Genomic DNA, 22,148 nt, shown 5'->3' with positions numbered 1-22,148 from the left:
ATTAAACACTGGTTTGGGCACAGATGGAATACTGCAACCAATACTAAGCATTGCACTTTAGGAAAGATGACATTAACAAGAACACAGAGGAGATTCATTCAAATATTGCCTGGGATGAAAGATGCAATTATGTGGAGCAACTGGAGTATCTGGTCTTGATCTCCTTAAAGATTGTGGGAGTTTCCATTAAAATGTGCCAAATCCTGAAGGGGTTTGAGCAGTAAATAAGAAGAAACTGTATTCCACTGGCATGAGCATCAATAAAGACTGGTCAGAGATTCTGGCAAAAGTACAAGAAACAATATGATAAAACAAAATGCAATCATTGTTCTGGAATGCATTGCCTGAAAAGATATTTAAGGAAGATTCAATAGTAACATTCAACAGGATAAATGTTGAAAAGGAAATGTTTCCAGGGCTATAGAGAAGATGCAGTAAAATAGAACTAATTGGTTAGAACATCCATAGAGCTAACATCCGCACAATACTATTGAATGGTCTCATTTTGTGCTACTTTATTCCATAGTTTTGTGACATTGCATCGATTACAATTATCCAATGCTTCAAATTTAATTTTGGGAGCACAGAGATGCCTAAAACATGAATAAGTATTTTAATAAAACAGCTAATCTGTTCGCAGCAAGTTATATGTTTTCAATGTGAGCACTTTGGCAGACTCTAGACAACAATACCATCATATAATAAGTACTTTATGTACTATCACACTCACATGGGAAGTTGAAACCAATTTAAACAACTAACAGGAGGAGGGGTTTCCCCAAATATTCCCATCCTCAATGTTTGGGGAGCCCAGAATAGCTGTTACAAAATATCATTTGCAACTATCTTCAGCCAGAAGGGTCAAATGAATGAACAAATTGTACCCCTGCCTGAGGTTTCCAATCTCACCGATGTTAGTTTTCAGCCAATTTGATTCACTCCATGTGATATCACAAACAACTAAAGGCATTGGATACTGCAGAGGTTTTGGGTCCTGACAGCATTCCAACAATCACATTGAAGACATCCTGGCATTAGCCAGATCCCTAGCTAACTGTTCCAATCGACAACATTAGCATTTCCCCAATCACTCATAAAATTGTCCATGTTTGTCCAAAAAAAGCAAGACAAATCCAATTCACCAATTACTGTCTTTAATCTTTTCTGAAACATCAGTGAAATGATGGAAGGGGTCGTCAACAGTGCAATTGAGCAGCTCTTGCTTAGCAATGACCTGTGCACTGATGTGCAGCTTAAGGCTTTGCCAGAACTACTCAGCTCATGATATCTTTACAGACTTGATGCTACTGCAAATTCCCGACTGAGATGACTGTCCTTGACATCAAGACAGCATTTGACCCATCTGTCCTTAAGGAGTTTTAACAAAACTCAAATCGCTGAGAATCGGGGGGAAGCTCTCTGCTGGTTGGGGTCATACCTGGCTTGCAGGAAGATGGTTGTGTGGTTGTTGGACGTCAGTCATCTCAATTCCAGAACATTACTGCAGGAGTTCCACAGGGTAGTGTCCTCAGCCTAACCATCTTCAGTTGCTTCTTCAATGACCTTCCCTCCATCATAAGGTCAGAAGTTTGCTGATGATCACACAGAATTCAGCACCACTTGTGACTCGGAAGGCTGTGTCCAGATGAAGCATTACCTGTAAAATTACCATGCTTCGGCCGATAAGTAGCAACAAAAATACCAAGCAATGAACCATCTCTAACCAGAGAGAATTGATCCATTACACACTGTCAACATCCTGGAAGCCACTGTTCACCAGAAAATGAACTTGGACAGCCATATAATACTGTGGCTACACAAGAGGTCAAACACTAAATATTCTATAGTGAAGGATTGGTGGAGTTGTGAATAGTATAGAAGGTTATCAAAGGATACAGTGGGATATAGATATGTTGCAGATATGGATGGAGAAATGGCAGATGGAGTTTATCCAGGTAAGTCTGAAATGCTGCACTTTGGGAGATCAAATATTAAGGAAAATTATACAGTTTATGGCAGGCGCCTGAACAGCACTGATGTACAGAAGGATCTTGGGGTTCATATCTATAGCTCCCTGAAAGTGGCCACGCAAGTAGATAGGGCGGTTTGTCATGTTTGCCTTAATGGTCAGGGAATTGAGTACAAGAATCAGGATGTCATGTTGCAGCTTTATAAGACTTTGGTTTGGCCACACTTAGAATATTGAGTTCAATTCTGGTCGCCATATTGTAGGAAGGATGTGGAGTCTTTGGAGTGGGTGCAGAAGAGGTTTACCAGGATGTTGTCTGGATTAGAGGGTGTGAGCCATAAAGAGAGGCTAGAAGAATTTGGGTTGTTTTCCCTTGAGCAACAAGGCTGAATGGAGACTTGATAGAAGTCTGTAAAGTTATGAAATGCACAGATAAGGTTGATGGTCAGAATCTTTTTCTCAGAGTTGAAATGTCTATTCTAGGAGGTAGGCCTTTGAGGTGAGATGGGGAAGTTCAAAGGAGATGTGAGGGGCAAGTTTTTTGCACAGAGAGTGGTAGGAGTCTGGAACATGCTGCCAGAGATGGTGGTGGAGGCAGGTACGTTAGGGGTACCAAAGGCATTTCCAGATAAGCACATGAATATGCAAGAAATGGAGGGTTGTGGACCAAGGGCAGGCAGAAGGGATTAGTTTCATTTGGCATCTTGTTTGACCCAACATCGTGGGCCGAAGGGCCTGTTACTGTGCTGTACAGTTCTATATTCTATGAAAAACTCCCCCCTTGCCTCCCTAAAACCTGTCACCATTTACAAAGCACAAGTCCATAAGAATATAAAAAAAGGAACAGGAACATTTGGACCCTTGAGACTAATCTGCCATTCAATAGAATAATAACTAATCCAGCATTCCTCACGTTCCCATAGAACTATGATAGATATTCTCCACTTCCCTCAATGGTTGCAATCCCAACAACCCCCAAGATACTTGACACCATACAAGACAAAGGAACCTGTCTGATTAACACCTAACCATCTATCTATCGTCTATAACATTCGCTGTTTTCACTACTAATGTAATGGCAGCCATGTGCATTGTAACAACTCACCCATCTCTCAGCCTGTTCAACTCCTTTTGTCAGGATAAGAGTAGAATTTCAAGTAGGGTAGGGACTGATGCTGTAAACTCCACTTCTCTCTGAAGTTATTCTGCAGAGGGGAAACCAGAGCCTTCGGAGTTGTTTTGAAAAAAAGTGACAGATGAAGAAAGCACCATGGATTAATGGCAGCAGCTGTTACAAAGGCTTAAGCAGATCACGAGTGAAACAAAGAAATTTGACAGGGCAGATTGGGAGAGAGCAGTGTGGATGTGAATTTGAGATGTTGAAAGAAAATCAAGATAGTTTCGTGAAACATATGAAACATTACTTAAGATTATCAGTTCAAAATGCTGAAGACATGCATTTCAATAATTATCTGCAGCAAAGTTTCCTGAGAATCTTATCGGTATGTGCCAGAACATCAAACCTACATAAAACTAATGAGCATTAGTACAAACAGTCAGGTCCTAAGGGACATGTAGCACCTTCTGCTTTATCTTGTTGTTGTTGTGAAATTATAGTTTGCAGCCACCATTTGAGTATGGTCAGCACAGCATGGCAAAGAAATGCTATTGTGGAACCTTGTGCCATTTTACGTAAGCAAGACTGATGCCATGAAAAGAAAAATGAAATCAAAGGTATAGAAAGTGCTATACAGATGAATGAATTTTCAATAGGACGCAGAAACTCTAGGCGGCTAGTCTCAATGTTTCCCACTGTTGCCATCATGGTCCTCTCTGATTAATTATTATTGAGTAGTGTATCGTGGATGATGCTGGTGCCAAAATGTGCCCACTCGCACATCCTCATCAATTAGACCAATAACCAGCATAGGACCATAAAGCAGACATCCTCTTCTTCTCCTGTCTATGTTGTATTCCTATGGGATCTCAGACTGGCCCTCTAACTCTCAAGTCCACCCTTTCTCATTCATTAAATGTGGCTCCTGGACACAGTTATAGCATTGGTCACCTCCATGAAAATCACCTTTAGGTTCCTTCCACTCCTATGTTGCATTTCCCAATGTGCATTTCCCATCAATGGACTGGAACTCAGAAGCAAAAATTGGTGGTGCCTTTCCATCCTGGTACTCATTAAGTTTGGGTGTCAATGTGCAACCACTTACAATTTTTTGATCTTCTGCTATGGGGTTAGAGCTATGTTTTGTCAGTTAAAGAATTTTCACAGGTGTTATTCAGTGTCAAATAATTGAGATTAATTATATATTAATTATATATTTGAGACAGCACGGTGGCCCAGTGGTTAGCACTGCTGCCTCACAGTGCCAGAGACCAGGGTTCAATTTCTGGCTCAGGCAACTGTCTGTGTGTGGAGTTTGCACATTCTCCCTGTATCTGCGAGGGTTTCCTCTGGGTGCTCTGTTTTCCTCCCACAGTCCAAAAATGTGCAGGTTAAGTGAATTGGCCATGCTAAATTGCCTGTAGTGTTAGGTGAAGGGGTAAATGTAGGGGAATGGGTCTGGGTAGGTTGCTCTTCAGTGGGTCGATATGGACTTGTTGGACCGAAGGGCCTACTTCCACACTATAAGTAATTTAATCATTACAGAGCAATCACTTATATGAATTATTTGTGTTTATAAGAACATGGGCAACTCTTCTTATGCTATGGATATGATAAAACCTTTCAGAAAATTCTAGATTTAGCTGCCAAGCTTCAAGCATAAACTATTAAATAATCTAACATCACATAATAAATACAATATAAAATTGACAGCTTGCCACAGCTTATATAAGACTCCGTTTGCAATAAGCACCTGTCGAGTAAATAATAAATAGAATGTATAAAATATTAAGAACAGAAGCGTGAACATTTAAGGTGCTTGGATGCAGCTGTCAGTACAGACAGCTTTAATTTAAATAAAAGGATAGCAAATATTATCTAACCTGTTCATAACCTACTGTGTAAATGTCAACAATCTTAGCTATTTTAAACAACAGTAATTCTTCCTAGCAAGTGCAGGTATTCAGTATATTGAGAGTTGACAGGATTATGTCCAGCTGTGATGAGCTCCATAACCAAATAGCCTGTTGCCACACACTGTGTACCCTTGCATGTACCAAATGAATCAACACTATGATAAGCTGCCAGACAGCTATACTGGAATTTATTACCTATACTAAATATCCAGATTTAAAAAAAAATGTTCAGATGTGTTGTGATATACATTATGTGAACCGAAGCCTAAATTACGCTAAGCATTTGTTATATCTATGCTAATTCTGGCTTCCTTATTGCGTTTTAGAAGGACATTGGTTCAAACACCACGCCAAGGAATTAAACATATGAGCCAGGCTGATATTTCAGAGGTGTTACTTTCTTGGTGAGATACTAATTTAAGGCCCTTTTCTATCTCTTGGTTAAATGAAAAATATTGAAGAAAGGCTTGGAGTGGATTTCACTGCATTTTGGCCAAAACATATCCCTCAACAAACACGAACAAAATGAAATTTTTGTGTTACTTATTACTTTTGACAGACCATACTCTAAAACTATTCAGTGCTGTATTGCCCCATATGACAACATTGACTGGACCTCAAAGAATATATTATGGGCTGTGTAGTGCTTTAGGGTGCCCTGGGACCATGAAGGCACTGTATAAATCCAAGGATTATATTGTAATTCTGATTCTGTGTGTTATGGAAATCCTTCAGTAGTTTATTTCATTATCTATTAATTATTTTATCTATTTCATTATCAAGAGCCTTTCTCGTGATTTTTAAAAAAGTCAGCTCTACATTTTCTTGTTCATTTTTATTATTAGACCTCAATGCCTTTTAAAGTCTCATTTCAATTTTAGCTTCTCTACACTTTCAAGGAATTCCACCATACTCTTGTAGGAATCACTCCATTTTGGACCGTAATGATCTAGTTGACTGAGTAAATGGAAATTTTCAATGTCTTATCAGCCATTTTGTCTTCCAGGATTTCTTGATATACTTTTTCCTTCTGTCAAATATTTTTATACTTTACTCTTCTGTCTCCTGTTCAGTTTTTATATCAAACCTAATTATGTTGCGTTTGCAATTCTTTTTTTATCAGCCTTCTTCTTTTAACTTTTGCAACCTTGACCTAGAATCTAGATTCTTAGAAATAGATTCATCTTCCTTTTTTCTGAAGACTGTAATTGTAATCTTGATAGTGGTCCTGAACGTAATGTAGACACTTCTTCTGCTATATCACTTAACATATTTTTCTAACACAATCTTTACATAATTGAAGCAACTTACTTTATTCTTCTTAAACTTATGTATTTCTCTAATTATTCAACATCTTTGTTTTCTCCAGCTTCTTTTCATTGTTTGTCCTTATAAGGTACTCCAAAGAGAGTATGTGTTCCTTTCTTCCACTTATTTCTTTCCCTTGAGAACAAGATTTCAACTAAAATTAAATCCATGCTTAACTTTGTTGTACCATGCTGAAGCTCAACAGTTTAAAAGTAAATGAACATTTACTGATGAAAATCAGCACTTCGTCTCCCTGGTGGTCTAGTGGTTAGGATTTGGCGCTTTCACCACCGCGGCCCGGGTTCGATTCCCGGTCAGGGAAGCAGTTTTCAACGGGTCTTAATGCGCTGTACAGTTGTTTCTTGAGGGGCGGCACGGTGGCACAGTGGTTAGCACTGCTGCCTCACAGCACCAGAGACCTGGGTTCAATTCCCGACTCAGGCGACTGACTGTGTGGAGTTTGCACGTTCTCCCCGTGTCTGCGTGGGTTTCCTCCGGGTGCTCCGGTTTCCTCCCACAGTCACAAAGATGTGCGGATCAGGTGAATTGGCCATGCTAAATTGCCCGTAGTGTTAGGTAAGGGGTAAATGTAAGGGTATGGGTGGGTTGCGCTTCGGCGGGTCGGTGTGGACTTGTTGGGCCGAAGGGCCTGTTTCCACACTGTAAGTCTAATCTAAAAAAATTATATTTTTAATGCTCCATTGAAAACTGACCTGGTAGACACCAGAAATTAGATTAGATTCCCTACAGTATGGAAACAGTCCCTTCAGCCCAACAAGTTCACACTGACCCTCCGAAGAGTAACCCACACAGACCCATTCCCCTACCCTATATATTTACTCCTGACCAATGCACCCAACACTATGGGCAATTTAGCATGGCCAATTCATCTGGCCAGCACATCTTTGGATTGTGGGAGGAAGCCATAGCACCCACAGGAAGCCCATGCAGACACGAGGAGAACCTGCAAACTCTATACAGATAGTCACTCAACGCAGGAGTCAACCCGGATCCCTAACACTGTGAGGCAGCAGTGCTAACTACTGAGCCACCATGCTGCCCCAATTACCTTTACCCATTTTGCAAAAGTATGCTCTTTGATGGATGCAGAAAAAAAAAATCCCATGATGGTTTGTGTTTGGCATTTAGGCCAAATTTTGCAATTTCTTGTATTATGTTATTCCTGGCTCTCAGAATTTATTTTTTTTTCCTGTCGCTTTCAGCAAAAGGAAAGCAAGCAACCTCGAGCCCCAGTACAGATACACATCAAATGTGTTTGTAATCTAAAGGTGCAGCTGTACCTGCACAGAATTTCTGTTAGTCTCTTACTTAAGTTTATCATTGGAACTTCAAAGTAATTAAGTCATAAATGTCTAAAAACTGTCATTTTAGCTATTTTCTTGAGAATTCTCACAGTGTTCTACTCAAGACCAAGTTAGCAGAAGCTGTGTGGAGTTTGACAGCCAAATATTTTGCAAAGCAAGTTTTTACTTAATATGTGGAATTGGTGGCCTTATTCTTAATGGTGGCCATTATTTAACCTTGTTCATCTCAAAATATGCATGTCTACTTGTTAGGATGATTTTATGGATATGAGTATGTGTATCTGTTTAAATATTTCTGTATCAGATACCTTTTTGCTGTGATACTGAGGCATTCAGGTTAAGGCAATTCCAGCATCAGTAGTGTGACTGCCTATATTTATGAAGTTTGACTAGAATCGTTCTGCATCTAGTTATACCATAGTCTGACCCATGGGTGCAACAGTAAAATTATCTTATTATCTGATGCATGTCCTTCACATATTAAGTTTTTAATGCTTCCACCATTTTGTGTGAAAGAGCCTCTATTCCTGTCCCCTCTAGCTTCAGCTGGACAGGAAACCCATCTTCTTGTCAATTAAGAGTTCATCCACCAGAAAAATCTGCAACTCAGTCAGTGCCCACCATAGGTGGTATTCTGACACAAAAGCCAACATGATTCCTGTTGTCCAGCTCCAAGGTGAAAATCCAGTCCTTTGTGTTACTCTTATCATTTTTTCACAGACAGGGTTCCGAAACACAGTGTGCTTAACTTGAGCACACAAAACCGGGTTGGGTGAGTGTGAGGGTGGAAACTTTAAATGGTTGAATGGAACTCAAACCCAGTTTACAAAGTTTGGCACTTGGATGTTCATTGAAAGGGGACAAGGGACTGACAACCATGTTGCTCCCAGGAGGCTAGTGGCCCATTTTTATACTGTAATGACACCGGTCATCTCTGACATAATCTGCTTTAAAAACCTTACTGTGAGTGATTGGGATTTCAAACCTCAGGAAGTCAACAGCTGAAGATGAGATATGGATAGATTGTGAAGAAGGTAAGTGACTGCTGTTGGATCCAGAAGAGGAGTAATGTTTCCCTTCACTCACCACGTGACCCAACACATCCACCATACCCCAGATGTTAAACAGGGGCTTCACAACTCCTCCCCCTTCCAACAAAGACCTTTGGATAACGATTGAACCTTCCAGAATTGAGGACTATATTTCCCTGCAATCAGAGCTGGACTCAGGTTTCAGAGCTTTGTTAGGAGAAAGTGAGGATTGCAGATGCTGGGGATCAGAGCTTAAAAATGTGTTGTTGGAAAAGCGCAGCAGGTCAGGCAGCATCAAAGGAGAAGGAGAATCGACGTTTCGGGCATGAGCCCTTCTTCAGGAATGAGGAGGGTGTGCCAAGCAGGCTAAGATAAAAGGTAAGGAGGAGGGACTTGGGGGAGGGGCATTGGGAATGCGATAAATGGAAGGAGGTTAAGGTGAGGGTGATAGGCCGGAGAGGGGGTGGGGGTGGAGAGGTCGGGAAGAAGATTGCAGGTCAAGAAGGTGGTGCTGAGTCTGAGGGTTGGGACTGAGAAAAGGTGAGGGGAGGAGAAATGAGGAAGCTGGAGAAATCTGCATTCATCCCTTGTGGTTGAAAGGTTCCTAGGCGGAAGATGAGTTGCTCTTCCTCCAGACATTGTGTTGCCATGGTCTGGCAATGGCGGAGGCCAAGGACCTGCATGTCCTTGGCGGAGTGGGAGGGGGAGTTAAAGTGTTCAGTCACAGGGTGGTTGGGTCGGTTGGTCCGGGTGTCCCAGAGGTGTTCTCTGAAATGTTCTGCAAGTAGGCGGCTTGTCTCCCCGATGTATAGGAGGCCATATCGGGTGCAGCGGAAGCAGGAAATGATGTGTGTGGAGGTGCAGGTGAATTTCTGATGGATATTAAAGGATCCCTTGGGGCCTTGGAGGGAAGTGAAGGGTGATTTGATCCACTGTGATCAGTCCCACCCTGTGATCATTGAGATCACCCTGAGATTTTGCTACTGGGGTGATGGATCTGATCTACTTTGACCTGCAGACTGTACCCAAGATCTTGCTTCACAACTGGAAATCAGTCAAGCCAATACCTGGGAGCCTGTCAAAGCAAAAAGACACAATGTGAAGTGCACGCCCAGACTTATGGCTTCTTGTCAGGAACTAAACAAACCTCGCTTCTCCTGTTAACATTGAAGCCAGTACCTTCCAAAAAAAGGAACTAGAATTTATTATATTCAGGTTATGAGGAAACAACATCACAAAGGGCTGATTAATGAAGACAATTAATGATTTCAAAAGGAAATCAGAAAGCCACCAGGGGAAAACAAATGTGGAGGGCAACAGGGATGGAACAGGGAATGAGACTGATTAGATTTCGCCATTGACAGCCTGAATGGACTCAATGGACTGAGTAGCCTCCATCTGTATCATAATTAGTCCATTGTTCTCATTAGCATTTTGCTAATTACTGTCTCAATCTTTCTTAACTGGCAGGAGTGCATTATTTTTTCAATATACTATTTATATATATTTTATATATATATATATATATATATATTTAACATTCACTTCCTAATTCTTACTATGGAATAATAGTCAAAACTTCCACAATCCCATCATCCAACGATTTTACAACAAGATTGGCTTCCATTTACTGAGCCTTCAGACAGTTGAGCAAAGTTGCTGAAATCAATAATTCTTATGACGATTCTTTAGATTGTTGTGATGTGCACGTTAGATGTTCTGTAAATGTGCTGAATAATGAAAAAGGATGAAGCAGCATTTTGCTCTGATGAGGAATATCTAGAACACTTATTGTTTATATGAGACCAGGGTGTGATACAGCTTCGAGGAACCCTATTTTATCGCTTTCATTGATTTTTTTCTAAGGCTTTCAATTTCTTCAAGGAGCACTCATGAGAAAAGTCTGAAAACTATTAGAGTATTCAACCAGTTTTTAAATGCTTTCCACCTTGGATATGCACTGCAACTCTAGGAGCCATATTAAAGTGAAAAAAGATACTCATAATTCTCTGTCTCAGAAAAAGGAGCAGGCCACAGTTATCTACCATGAATATATTCATCCTGTTTTCATAATTTATTTTCTTTTCTTTCTTTTTATTCGTATTATATATTGACATTGCAGGCATTGTAACATTGTATATCTGGCCAATGATCTTTAGTTCCATGATTGATTTTGTTTGAAATAAAACATATTTAAATGAATTGGGATATTGGGATAAGCTCCAAGGGCAATTTCTAAATGGATGCCCAAATAACATTTCCAACGAATTCATTTAAATTAAGATAGTGGAAATTGATGATATGCAACAGATAACTGATTTATAAGAATGACCAGAAATGAAAGAAACCTTTCTGAAATTCATTATGCAAGTAGATTCTGATTACCCTTTTCTGTTTCAAATGCACCTTGATAACTTTGCCAATATATTAATTATAATGAGGTCAACCAGGTGGACCTCATAAAATATGAGTTCCCTGATTGGAACTTTTAATCAGGCCTAATCAGGGAGCCCTAGCTGACAGAAAGAAATAAAAGTGTCAGTCATCCTGCTCACTCTGACATCTGGCTCTGAGGGAGCTGGATCAGTTTCAAGGATTCTCTACTTGTAACTAAAGGGTAACTTGCTGATGGAATACTGGCCTTTGTGGAGTTATTTCAGTGGAGATGAGAGAAAAGCATACTCCGGAAGAAATTTGCTCGCAACAGTCATCTTTGAGTTGAGGGAAGCATTTCTGGCATCATACCATTATTTGGGAAGATTGGCTTTGTTGATCCTGCTGTTGAAGACTGAGCCCAGCATGTGGAAAGAATGCATTATCTTTTTCCAGGCAAATTATATTGGGGCAGATTAAAAGCAATGAATAATTCTGCTGACAGCTTGTGGAGCTGCAGATTTATCGGTTATTAGAAGCTGAACTTTCCCTGAGGTACCAGCAAAGACTGATTGCTCCATAACATTTTGGAAACAGTCCTCAGTGAAGAAAGAAATTTCAGAAACAGTAAGTCATGGATTTTTACAACTTGCACCATTGCTGAAGATATGGATCAATAAATGAACAATTGTAGTCTCACTTTATAAGTATAGCATCTCAGGATTCTCATGAATTTTAAACAGTGTAGCCTTTGTTAACCCTGAGTGAACCGTGCATTCTCCCTTTCAGACTTACAGCCTGTGTTTGTGTGTGTTGCAATACATCTTTAACTGATGTGTGATACCTTAGCATTGTAAAAGAGAAAGAAAAATCTGTTGCAACTGACTGAGAAGAACTTAAACAGAGGCAATCAAATTACTCTTTTCCTCCTGGTGTTCGACATAGAGTCATAATGTAGAATAATTTTGTGGCAGGTAATGTCATGTTCTTCTGTATGGTTCACATGCTGGGTGTGCAATGGAACAGCTTTCTCCAGTTCAGTTTGTGATTTCTAAAACCTCTATTCAATTGCATTATGCTGCATTAATGATGACACAATTGTGAATATACTCATCATTCTTTGAAATGCAAAATAAGACATTGATCCAGTCATTGCTACCTCTGAATCCACACTCCTGCATTGCACGGGTGTAGAGATTCCCACAGATTGCAAACTCCTTCGCAATTGTGCATTGAAACAAACTTCCATTTCTATGATGCTAGTCCCACGGTAAAAATCCTGGAAAAGATTCGACCTTGTTGAATGATGCTTCTAATGATATACTATCAGAATAATTCCTGCTTAACAACCTCATTAGCTCTGTACAGATAATTATATATTCATGGAACCTGATTTATTTTTCCATATAAAGAAATTATTTTTTTCTGAAGTCTGCTTACTTTTAGTTCAGCTTTGATCTTAATTCAGTCATACATTTATTTCATGGTCTGAATTTTAATTTGAAAGTGAAGGTTATTAAGTGCTTTTGACTTGCTGGTTTGCTCAGCGTGAATACTTCAATTTGATTGATTTCCTACCTGCTTGCTGACATCATTGCATACCAAGACGTCCTTTTGATTTGGTGTCAGATTTAAGCTATCATTTGGAAGAGGAATTCTGACACAGAAATACCTACCTTCTACCTTTGATATCAATGAACAGCACTTTTGCTTTACCGCTGACTGCGAAATTTAAGTAATTATTTACGTTAGTCTATTATTGAGTGATGCTAAATATAAACATTTTGGTTTATTGAGGGATAATTGTATTTTACCTCCCAATAATAACAGAGCCAATACATTGTAGCTTATAGTAACTGCTTTAATATTTCAACTATTGTAAACTTTCCAAGAAAATGTTATGTTTGGCTTCAAAGACAGAACTACAACAGATGGTAGAAAAGAATATGGGATAGGGATAAATATAACAGACCATTTTAGGAAAGCAAACTTCATATTTTTAGAGTTCAGGAACTTACAAATACATTGTTGTAAAAAGATCATTTCTGCATCATTTTAACTTCTAGCACAATAAATTATGAAGTATGACGATCAATTTCACAGCTACCTGGTCTTTATGAAGAACCTTGCCGAGTGGAAGTGCATGCTTTTAACATTTTCTTTTTGGTTAGAACTAATGAATGTCATACGTTGGATTCACTCATTTTCTTTCCCAAAATGCTTAAACGATGCGTAAATCTCCAAACCAGAGTGCAGTTCCTTGCAATCCAGGCCAAAAATCCATGCTGCATTGTACTTCTCAGGAGGCCTTTTGACTACTGTTCTTAATATGTAACTGGACCAGAGTGCTATTTCCACTGTCATCTTTTCTCATTTCCCATGTGATTACTATTAAGATCAAGCAGCAAACTTGTAGATTCCATGAAACCTGTGGACAGCCAGCTGGACAAAAGGAAAGGCTCTTCAACACAGCCACAATGCTGCTGCCAGTGCAGCTCCATCCTGACTAGCCTTCACCACCCACTCCCCTCCCCCCCACCCCATGCTGGTGTGTGGTCTATGTTGTTCACCAGCAAGAGCCTTCCTTTGTCACTTCCTCTCCTCCAAGTCCTGAGATTGTAGGAATATTGGGTTTTTGAATCCCAAATACATTCTAATGATTGAACTGTGTGAAAAAGGTAGACAGTGATATAAGAACATACATTGGAACAATGACATTTTCAACTTCTTCTTTTATCCACAAGCAAAGCTCCACCCTTAACAATGGGCACCTCTCAGCCTCCAATTTGCCAATTATTGATCTCCAGTCCTGGCATTATATCTGCTACTGGAGGCATTGTGAAAATAGTCATTGTATATTTGTACTCATAGCTGCCTTTATTGCCCTCATGTCGCCTTCTAGTTCATCTTAATCACCTTCAACATCCCAACATCTTTGCATCTTCCTTCAATAAAACTCCAAGCTCCCATGAAGACCCTCAACCCTGTCACCCACTAATTGGAGATGCCACTTCTACCTGAGTGTGTACCCATTCTCACTGACACTCTCTTTCAATCTTTAGTGTTGTTATTAGATTAGTTGTCCCATTTTTCAATTATCCTAACCTCAGACTGGACTTACCTCCCTAAAAAAAACTGACTTCCTTGTGACTCTGAACCTTCCCATTGCCTGACACCTCCCATTCAATCCCACATTTTCTTACCTTAACTGATGTACTCGGAGTCAAGTACCCCCATCACATCCAAGGTATCAGGTACCTCTCACTTCATTTCTCAATGCTCCCAAACCCTCATCAACTCCCCTGTGTCTCTGACCCCACACCATTCCAACATCCCCCTCTAACCATCATGACCGACTGATTCCTGTGTGCTCCAAGTCTCCTTGTAAACTGCTATCTTCTTGCTCCCTGCTTCCTTGAAACAGAAAGGAAACTACTTACACAACTGCACTAACTGACTAGTGTATGCCACCTTTAAACAAACATGAACCAGGTACAATGTGATTCTCATGCACTGTTGACTTTACCTTGAAGATACTTCTGTCTTGTGACAAGTTTCACACAAATTAGTATTTAAGGCATGTTGGCGTATAAGAAGGAACCTGCATTAGGGTCATCTGAGAGTGAATATGACTGTGACTTATCTTTGCAAATCAAACTACCATTAGGAAATCAAAATTTTGCATTCTGCCTAATTATGTTATCCTGCACACCACGTTCCCTACTTTTAAGTGTCCCAAAAATCCTATTCAATTTTCACTTATTTACATACATCAGAGACATGATCCTCTTTATTTCATTTTTCATAAAAGCAATGAAGCGACTGTCTAGCAAGATGTAACCCAAAGCACTGATGCAACAGTTTACAAAATGGATTAAATGTCTCTCGATATTGTAAAGCCATAAGGTTACATTGGAGTTACTTGTAATTTTCTGAAGCAGTTCTTTAACCTTTGTATACTTAGATGTGCAATGTTACCATTAACCATAAGTATGCAAACTGAGCAAGAAAGATTCACATTAGCGTTTTGCTCAAAGGAATTGATCAGGGCAGCAACTTACATCTCATTCTCCTGACATTGGTTCCAACATGAAGATGCTGCTTCTTAGGCCAAGTGCAAGTCATCTACTTGCAGCAGCATAATTTTAACATTTTCAACAGTTCTTCCTGGTTTCTCATTTTTACATATCATGTGTACTCATTTAATGTCAGCTTTTTGAGACCTTTGTTTGTGGACGAAGTGTAGATGTTGGATCTTTACACGAATAGTATCATTGAGGGATTAAAACTGAAGCCAGGTCTTTGGAGCTGTAATGATACTGATCCGATCTGCTGTCCGACGTCCTGATTTCACCCGGAAGCCGCTGTCGAGCAGTGTTTCGGATGTTTAAACAATAAAAGAACAGTTGTGAAAGATACTGACGAAACTCGTCCGACCAATCCTACTCGCAAAACTGGAACAGGATACTTGAACCATGAAGGATTTTGGGGTCAAACATTTTGAGTTATCCCTTACACGAGCTTGACTACTAATTCAGCATGTTCGGTATCTAGGCAACTTTTCATCTAGTTTGCATTGATATTTCTGTGTTCCAAGCTATACTGACATTTTAAGTTCTCTGAGCAAGTATACGAGTACGAGATACTCCTTGCATCGCTGATAAACGACAGGGATATGGATTAATCATGACTGCTCTTTCCAAATGTCAGCACAGATAAACGCTACTACATGCCCGTCTTCTGTATTGTAAATTTCTATTACATTACGAATCTGCCCTACACCATTTTTTGTACGCTCCTAATTTAATGTAGAAGTTTGAACAAAAAAAGGAAACTAAATTATCCCCTGTAACAACTGTCAACTTCATACCTTGAAAATAAATCCTATCTAACATCATGAACTAAATTCTTCATAACATACCCTTTATTTCTCATTCGGCTTTGTCTTGGCTTGAAATTGTTACGTGTTTTATACTACTACCTTGCTTTGTTATACGAGGTTGTGGATGTCGCTTGTAAGACTCACACCTGTTGTCATGAACTGAATGGCTGTCCAGGCAATTTCAGAGGACAGTTAAGAGTCAACCATATTTTTGCGGATCTGAAGTCACATGTAGATAAGACCGGGTAAGATCAGCAGATTTCCTTCCCTAAGTGATTTGCATAAGGGATTTTACAACAATGGGCATTGATACATGGTCATAATTAGACTCGGTTTTAATTCCAGACGAAATCGGATTTAAGTTTCCATGCCTGTCATGGTGAGATCTGAGCATTAGCCTGAGCCACAGGATTATTAGTTTAATAACATGATCACTCTGCCACTGCCTCAACCACTAAGATTGTAACCGTTTTATATCACAGTAGCTGTCTGCACTGCCATGCATCACTTTTAATTTCCTTAGTTATCCACAGATGATTCATCTTTCTACCAGAATCCTTCCCAATAATGGAATGTATTCTTGTTGAGAGTTACGAAATGTCTCCCTAAGTATCTGGTACTGCTTATCTACCATCTGCTTCCAATCTATTTTCCCCATCCGCTGTAGCCAAATATATAGTCACACTTCATAGTTTTCTTTATTTAAGTTTAGGGCACCAATTTCAAACTTTCAATTGAATACAAAATTACATATGATCAGTCTTGCTTATTATCATACATTAAGAGAACAATTATTGATCATTTACAATGATTCAGTAATTAATCATTGCCAAACTAGCTTGTTCTTTGGATTCATTCCATAGTATATTCTACTAAAAAAAAACTGCTGTGTGCATTCTACCAACTGATCTTTTGCCCTGTGAAATGGATGAACAAGCCACTCAGTTGCATTAATCGCTACAAAGCCTGAGCAAAGAAATGAAACCACATGGACCACTGATCACCAAACTAGGCACCAGGAATAACAATGATACAAACAGCCCTTTCAACCATTCAAAGTCCTCCTTACAAAAATCTCGGGCCTAGTGCCAAAACTGGGAGAGCTGACTGACAGACTAGTGAAGCAACATCCTAACATAGTCATATTAACAGAATCTTACTTTGCAATGCCACAGACACCACCATCACCATCCCTGGATATGTCCTGTTCCACGAGAAGGATGGACCTAGCAAACGTGGTGGCACAGTGGTATGCAGTCAGTTGGGAGTTGCCCTGAAAGTGCTCAATATTGGCTCTGGACCCCGTGAAGTTTCATAAACCTGGGCAAGGAAGCTTCCTGCTGATTACAACATACCAAGCTCCCCACGCTGATGAATAGATCATCTTCCATTTTGAACAACATTTGAAGGAAGGAGTGATGGTGGCAAGGACACAAAATATACTCTGGGTGGTGGCTTTCAGTGTCTGCCACCAAGAGTGGCTCATCAGCAGTGCTACTGATTAAGCTGGTCAGGTCCTAAAGGACAGAGCTGCTAGACTGGGTCTGCAGCAAGTGGTGAGGGAACTAACAAGACAGAAACACATATTTGACCTCATCCTTAACAATCTGCTGGCTGCAGATGCATCTGTCCATGACAGTATCAGTGAGAATGACCACTGCATAGTCCTTGTGCAGATGAAGTCCCACCTTCATGTTGAAAATAACCACCATCATGTTGTGTAGCACTATCACCATGTAAAATGGGATAGATTTCGAACAGATCCAACAATTCAAGATTGGTCATCCATTTAGATGGTGTGGGCCATTGACAGTGGGAGAATCATACTCCAACACAACTCTTAACCTTATTGCCCAACATATCTACCCCCCCCCCCCCCACCCCCACCATTGCCATGAAACCAAGGGATGAAGCCTGCTTCAATGGAGAATGTAGGAGGGCATGACAAGAGCAGTGCCAGGCATACCTAAAAATGAAATATCAACCAGGTGAAGCTATCAAACAGGACTATTTGCATGTCAAACAGCATGAGAAATAAGTGAACGACAGACTAAAGTGATCCCACAACCAATGGATCAGATTTAAGCTCTGCAGTCCTGCCACATCCTGTTGTGACTGGGGGCGGACAACTAAACAACTGTATGGAGGAGTCTCCACAAATATCCTCATTCTTAATGCTTCAAGGGCTCAAAACATCAGTGTAAAAGATAAGGTTGAAGCACTTGTAGCAATCTACAGTTAGAACAGCCAGGTCAATGATCCAGTTTGGCGTCCTTCAATGGTCCCCAGCATTAAAGATGCCAGTTTTCAGTCATTTTGATTCATTCCACGTGATATCAAGAAATGGTTGGAGACACTGGATATTGCAAAGGTAATGGACCATAACAACATTCTAGCAATAGAACTGAAAGCATGTAGTCCTGAACTTGTCGCTCCCCTAGCCAAGCTGTTCCAGTACAGCTACAACACTCTCATTTACCGAATAACGTGGAAAATTGTCCAGGTATGGAGCAGACACAATTGAGGGGTGATCTTATAGAGGTTTGTAAAATCATGATGGGCATAGTTAAGGTGAATAGAAAAAGTGTTTTCCCAGAGTGTGGAAATTTAATACAAGATAACATAGCTTTGAGGTGAGAGGGTAAAGATTTAATAGGGAACTGAGGGGCAACATTTTTGCAGAGGGTGGTGCATGTGCGGATTGAACTGATAGAGGAAATGCTAGATGTAGGTACAATTACAACATTTAAAAGACATTAGGACAGGTGCATGAATAGGAAAGCTTTAGAGGGATTTGTGTCAAATGCAGGCAAGTGGCACGAGATAACATTGGGAAACCTCGTCAGCATGGATGAGTTGGACCAAAGGGTCTGTTTCTCTGCTGTATGACTGCATGATGCTTATAACTCTATGTCCAGTACAGAAAAAGCAGGACAATCCAACCCAGCCAACTACCACCCCATCAATCGGCTTTGATCATCAATAAAGTGATGGAAGGTGTCATCAGCAGTGCTATGAAACACCACCTGCTCAGCAATAACCTGTTCAGTGACACCCAGTTTGGGTTCCTCCAGAGCCACTCAGAACTTCACTCCATTACAGCCTTGGTTCAAACATGGAGAAAGATTCTGAATTCCAGAGGTAAGGTGAGAGTGATCACCCTTGACATCAAGGCCACACTCTACCAAGTGTGGTTTCAAGTGCCCTCATAAATTTGGAATCCATAACAATTCAGGAGTTAACTCTCAGTGATTACAATAATAGCTGGCATACAGGAAGATGGTTGTGATTGTTTGAGCAGTCATATCTGCTCCAGGACATCTCTGCAGGAGTTTCTCAGGGCAGTGCCCTTGGCCTAACTGGCTTCAAACTGCTTCATCAATTATCTTCTGTCCATCATTAGGCCAGAAGTGGGGATATTCACTGATGATTACACAATGTTCAGCATTATACATGCCTCTTCAGACACTGAAGCAATCCATATCCAAATACAGCAAGACATGGATAATGTCCAATCTTGGGATGAAAAATGGCAAGTAACATTCATGCCCCATAAATATCAGGCTATGACCACCTTGAATGCCACCAATCCTTGACATTCAATAGCATCACCATCACTGAATCCCCCACTATCAACACCCTTTGAGTTACTATTGACCAGACAGTCAATTGGACTCACCATATAAATACAGTGGCTATAAGAGTATGTCAGAGGCTATGAATATTGTAGTGAGTTTTTCATTTCCTGACTCCCCAAAGCCTGTGGACTGGTTACAAACACAAGTCAGACGTGTGATGGAATACTCTTAATTTGTCTGGATGGGTGCAGCTTAAAAACATTCAAGAAATTTGACATCATCCAGGACAAAGGAGCCTCTTTGTTTGACATCCCATCCTCAAACATCCATTCCCTCCACCTTTGATGCTCAGTCACAAGATACACCAAAGATCCTCAGAGAGCACCTTCCAAACCTGTGGCCACTTCCATCTAGAAGGTAAAAGATAACAGATACATGGGAACACCATCCCCTTGCATGTTTCCCTCCAGGACACTCACCATGCTGACTTGAAAATATATTGCTGTTCGTTCAGTGTCACTGGTTCAAAATCCTGGAATTCCCTTCCTAATGACATTGTGGGTTAACCTTACAGCACATGGATGGCAACAGTTCAAGAAAGCAGCTCACCACCACCTTCTCAAGCGCAACTAGGGATGCACAACTTATTGCAGTATCTTTATCACAAGCCCCCATTATAAATGATTGAATAATCATTATTGATTGATTGTCCAACACTGTAGCCAATGTTAGGAGTCCTCATTATGCAAGCAACGTTGTTCCCCTGTTATTTCTTATCACCACCCAAATTCATCCTGCATTTTTCCTGAGCCAAGATCATTTTTTACCATTGTACTGATTTCATCCTTTATTAACTGAGCAAACAATTTCTTTTATTAAACTGCTTTTAATTCCTGTCTATTCTTTTGAAATTTCAAATATCCCTGAAAATTCAATTCCCAGCCTTGGGCCTGATGCGTGTTCGTGCATCCTTCATTTGATAGTGTGATTAGCTAGTGGTGTATTCTGTAATTATGTCCAGTTGGAGTAGTTTGCATTTGGTGTGCGGTCTACACTGGAAACAATGGACAAAGGTACATTCTAATTCCCAGACCTGTTTTCAGGGGCTATCAAATTTTACCTGACTGTGACCATGACCCTTAGTTTTCCTGTGTACTGATTTATTTTATGTGAACAACTTCCCCTTAAGCAGAAAATGGTTGTTTTATTTGCATCCATATGCTTGAGTTGCAAATTAATTTCTAAATGTAACCTGTACAGCAAAAATCTTCACTATTATCAACTTGCAGAAGGAACTGAACATAATGTCATTAAAAGTTGAGGAAGTGGCAATATTTCACTTTTACACTTTTGTTCATCTAAACACAAAAAAGTGTGGTAGCCTTTTCGTTACTCTGATTACTGTTTTCTTGGTAAAAGATTGATAGTGAATTCCCTTGATGTCTACAACAGGCTTAAACAATTAATTAAAAAAATAATTTAATGAGATTGTCTGATTTCATTTCTTTCTTGATTACTAATTCATATGCCAGAAGACTTTAAGTACTGGAATGTTCTGGAAATGTAAATGAAGACCATAAGAATGTTAAGCCAATAATGTTACAGGCTTCTGGCAAGAATTATTTTCAGTTTTAAACGTGGAACATATTTGAGACATAAAATGGATGCCTAATGGACCAGCATCAAAGTGTTAATGCATGAGTTCATTCTGTTGGAATCATGCCATACATTAAATGACTGAAATCTTATATTGGATCTTCAGGGACTTTGCCAGAAACAGGTGTTGGGCTATTTGTACATGCTAATGAGAGCCCAATGTCTCTTTATGGCACCTTTTCCAAAATTGAGCACTTCATGTTCTAAGTTCTTCAAGTACTCAGTGGCCAAAACAACAATGTTGAGAGGTATATGTAGTATTTTTACTCTCTATATTGTTGAATTAACATATTACCTAAGTGCACAGGTTTCTTCAAAGTTTATTTGATGATTTGCATTCTTTGTTTATCACATTGCCCCAAATTGTAATACTTTAGCATAGTTTTTTTGTATCGCACATTTTTTGTATCTAATTTTATTTCCTACAACCATCTTGTTCCAGTTGCCAAAGCACTTGCACCAACATACATGAGTAGGATGGGAACACCTGTGGGGATATCTTTGCTGTTCCTATATTTGGAGGAGGAAGACTTTCTACTTTATGTTTTATACTCATTCATGTTCTTGACCCAACATATATTGCCTAAAAGAGTCCATATCTGGCAAAATGATCACAATATAATTGATTCTTGAAAGCTATTAATGGTGCCATTTGTCAAACGTGTCTCTTGGCTAACTGAAGATGTATCAAGCAAATTACAAAAAGCTTTGTCTGCAAAGAACAAACTAATCCTTATTTTGTGGGAAAGATACAGCAAATTGATAGGGTACAGAATGATTCCTGGGTCTCATGGTTTGTAAGAATTCAGAGAATCGTGGATGAAATTGAATGGAGCACAGATTATTGAGTCTATCTACCTCTTCTCAAAAGACTTGGTCTTTTTGGGGAGAGTGCCATCAAGTGTTAAACTTGGCAGCTCTCCTTCTCCAAGCAGTACCATATAGATTCTGTCTAGACTGCATTTTGTATTTCCAAGTTATTTGTTCATTAAC

General features: G+C 39.8%; 1 protein-coding gene and 1 non-coding gene across 2 annotated transcripts in view; both read left to right on the top strand.

Moving 5' to 3' along the window:
• The window catches only part of LOC132816194 (gamma-aminobutyric acid type B receptor subunit 2-like), a 248,992-nt gene that overhangs the window by 158,225 nt on the left and 68,619 nt on the right, over window positions 1–22,148 (top strand). The gene's annotated exons all lie outside the window — the stretch shown is intronic.
• trnae-uuc (transfer RNA glutamic acid (anticodon UUC)) lies at window positions 6,561–6,632 on the top strand. The gene has a single exon. It is a non-coding gene; the product is annotated as a tRNA-Glu (tRNA).

The sequence above is a fragment of the Hemiscyllium ocellatum genome, chromosome 5 (genome assembly GCF_020745735.1).
Source record: "Hemiscyllium ocellatum isolate sHemOce1 chromosome 5, sHemOce1.pat.X.cur, whole genome shotgun sequence".
NCBI classification, from domain to species: domain Eukaryota; kingdom Metazoa; phylum Chordata; class Chondrichthyes; order Orectolobiformes; family Hemiscylliidae; genus Hemiscyllium; species Hemiscyllium ocellatum.
The sequence above is the reverse complement of the archived record's forward strand: the minus strand, read 5'-3'. Positions and strand labels throughout refer to the sequence as shown.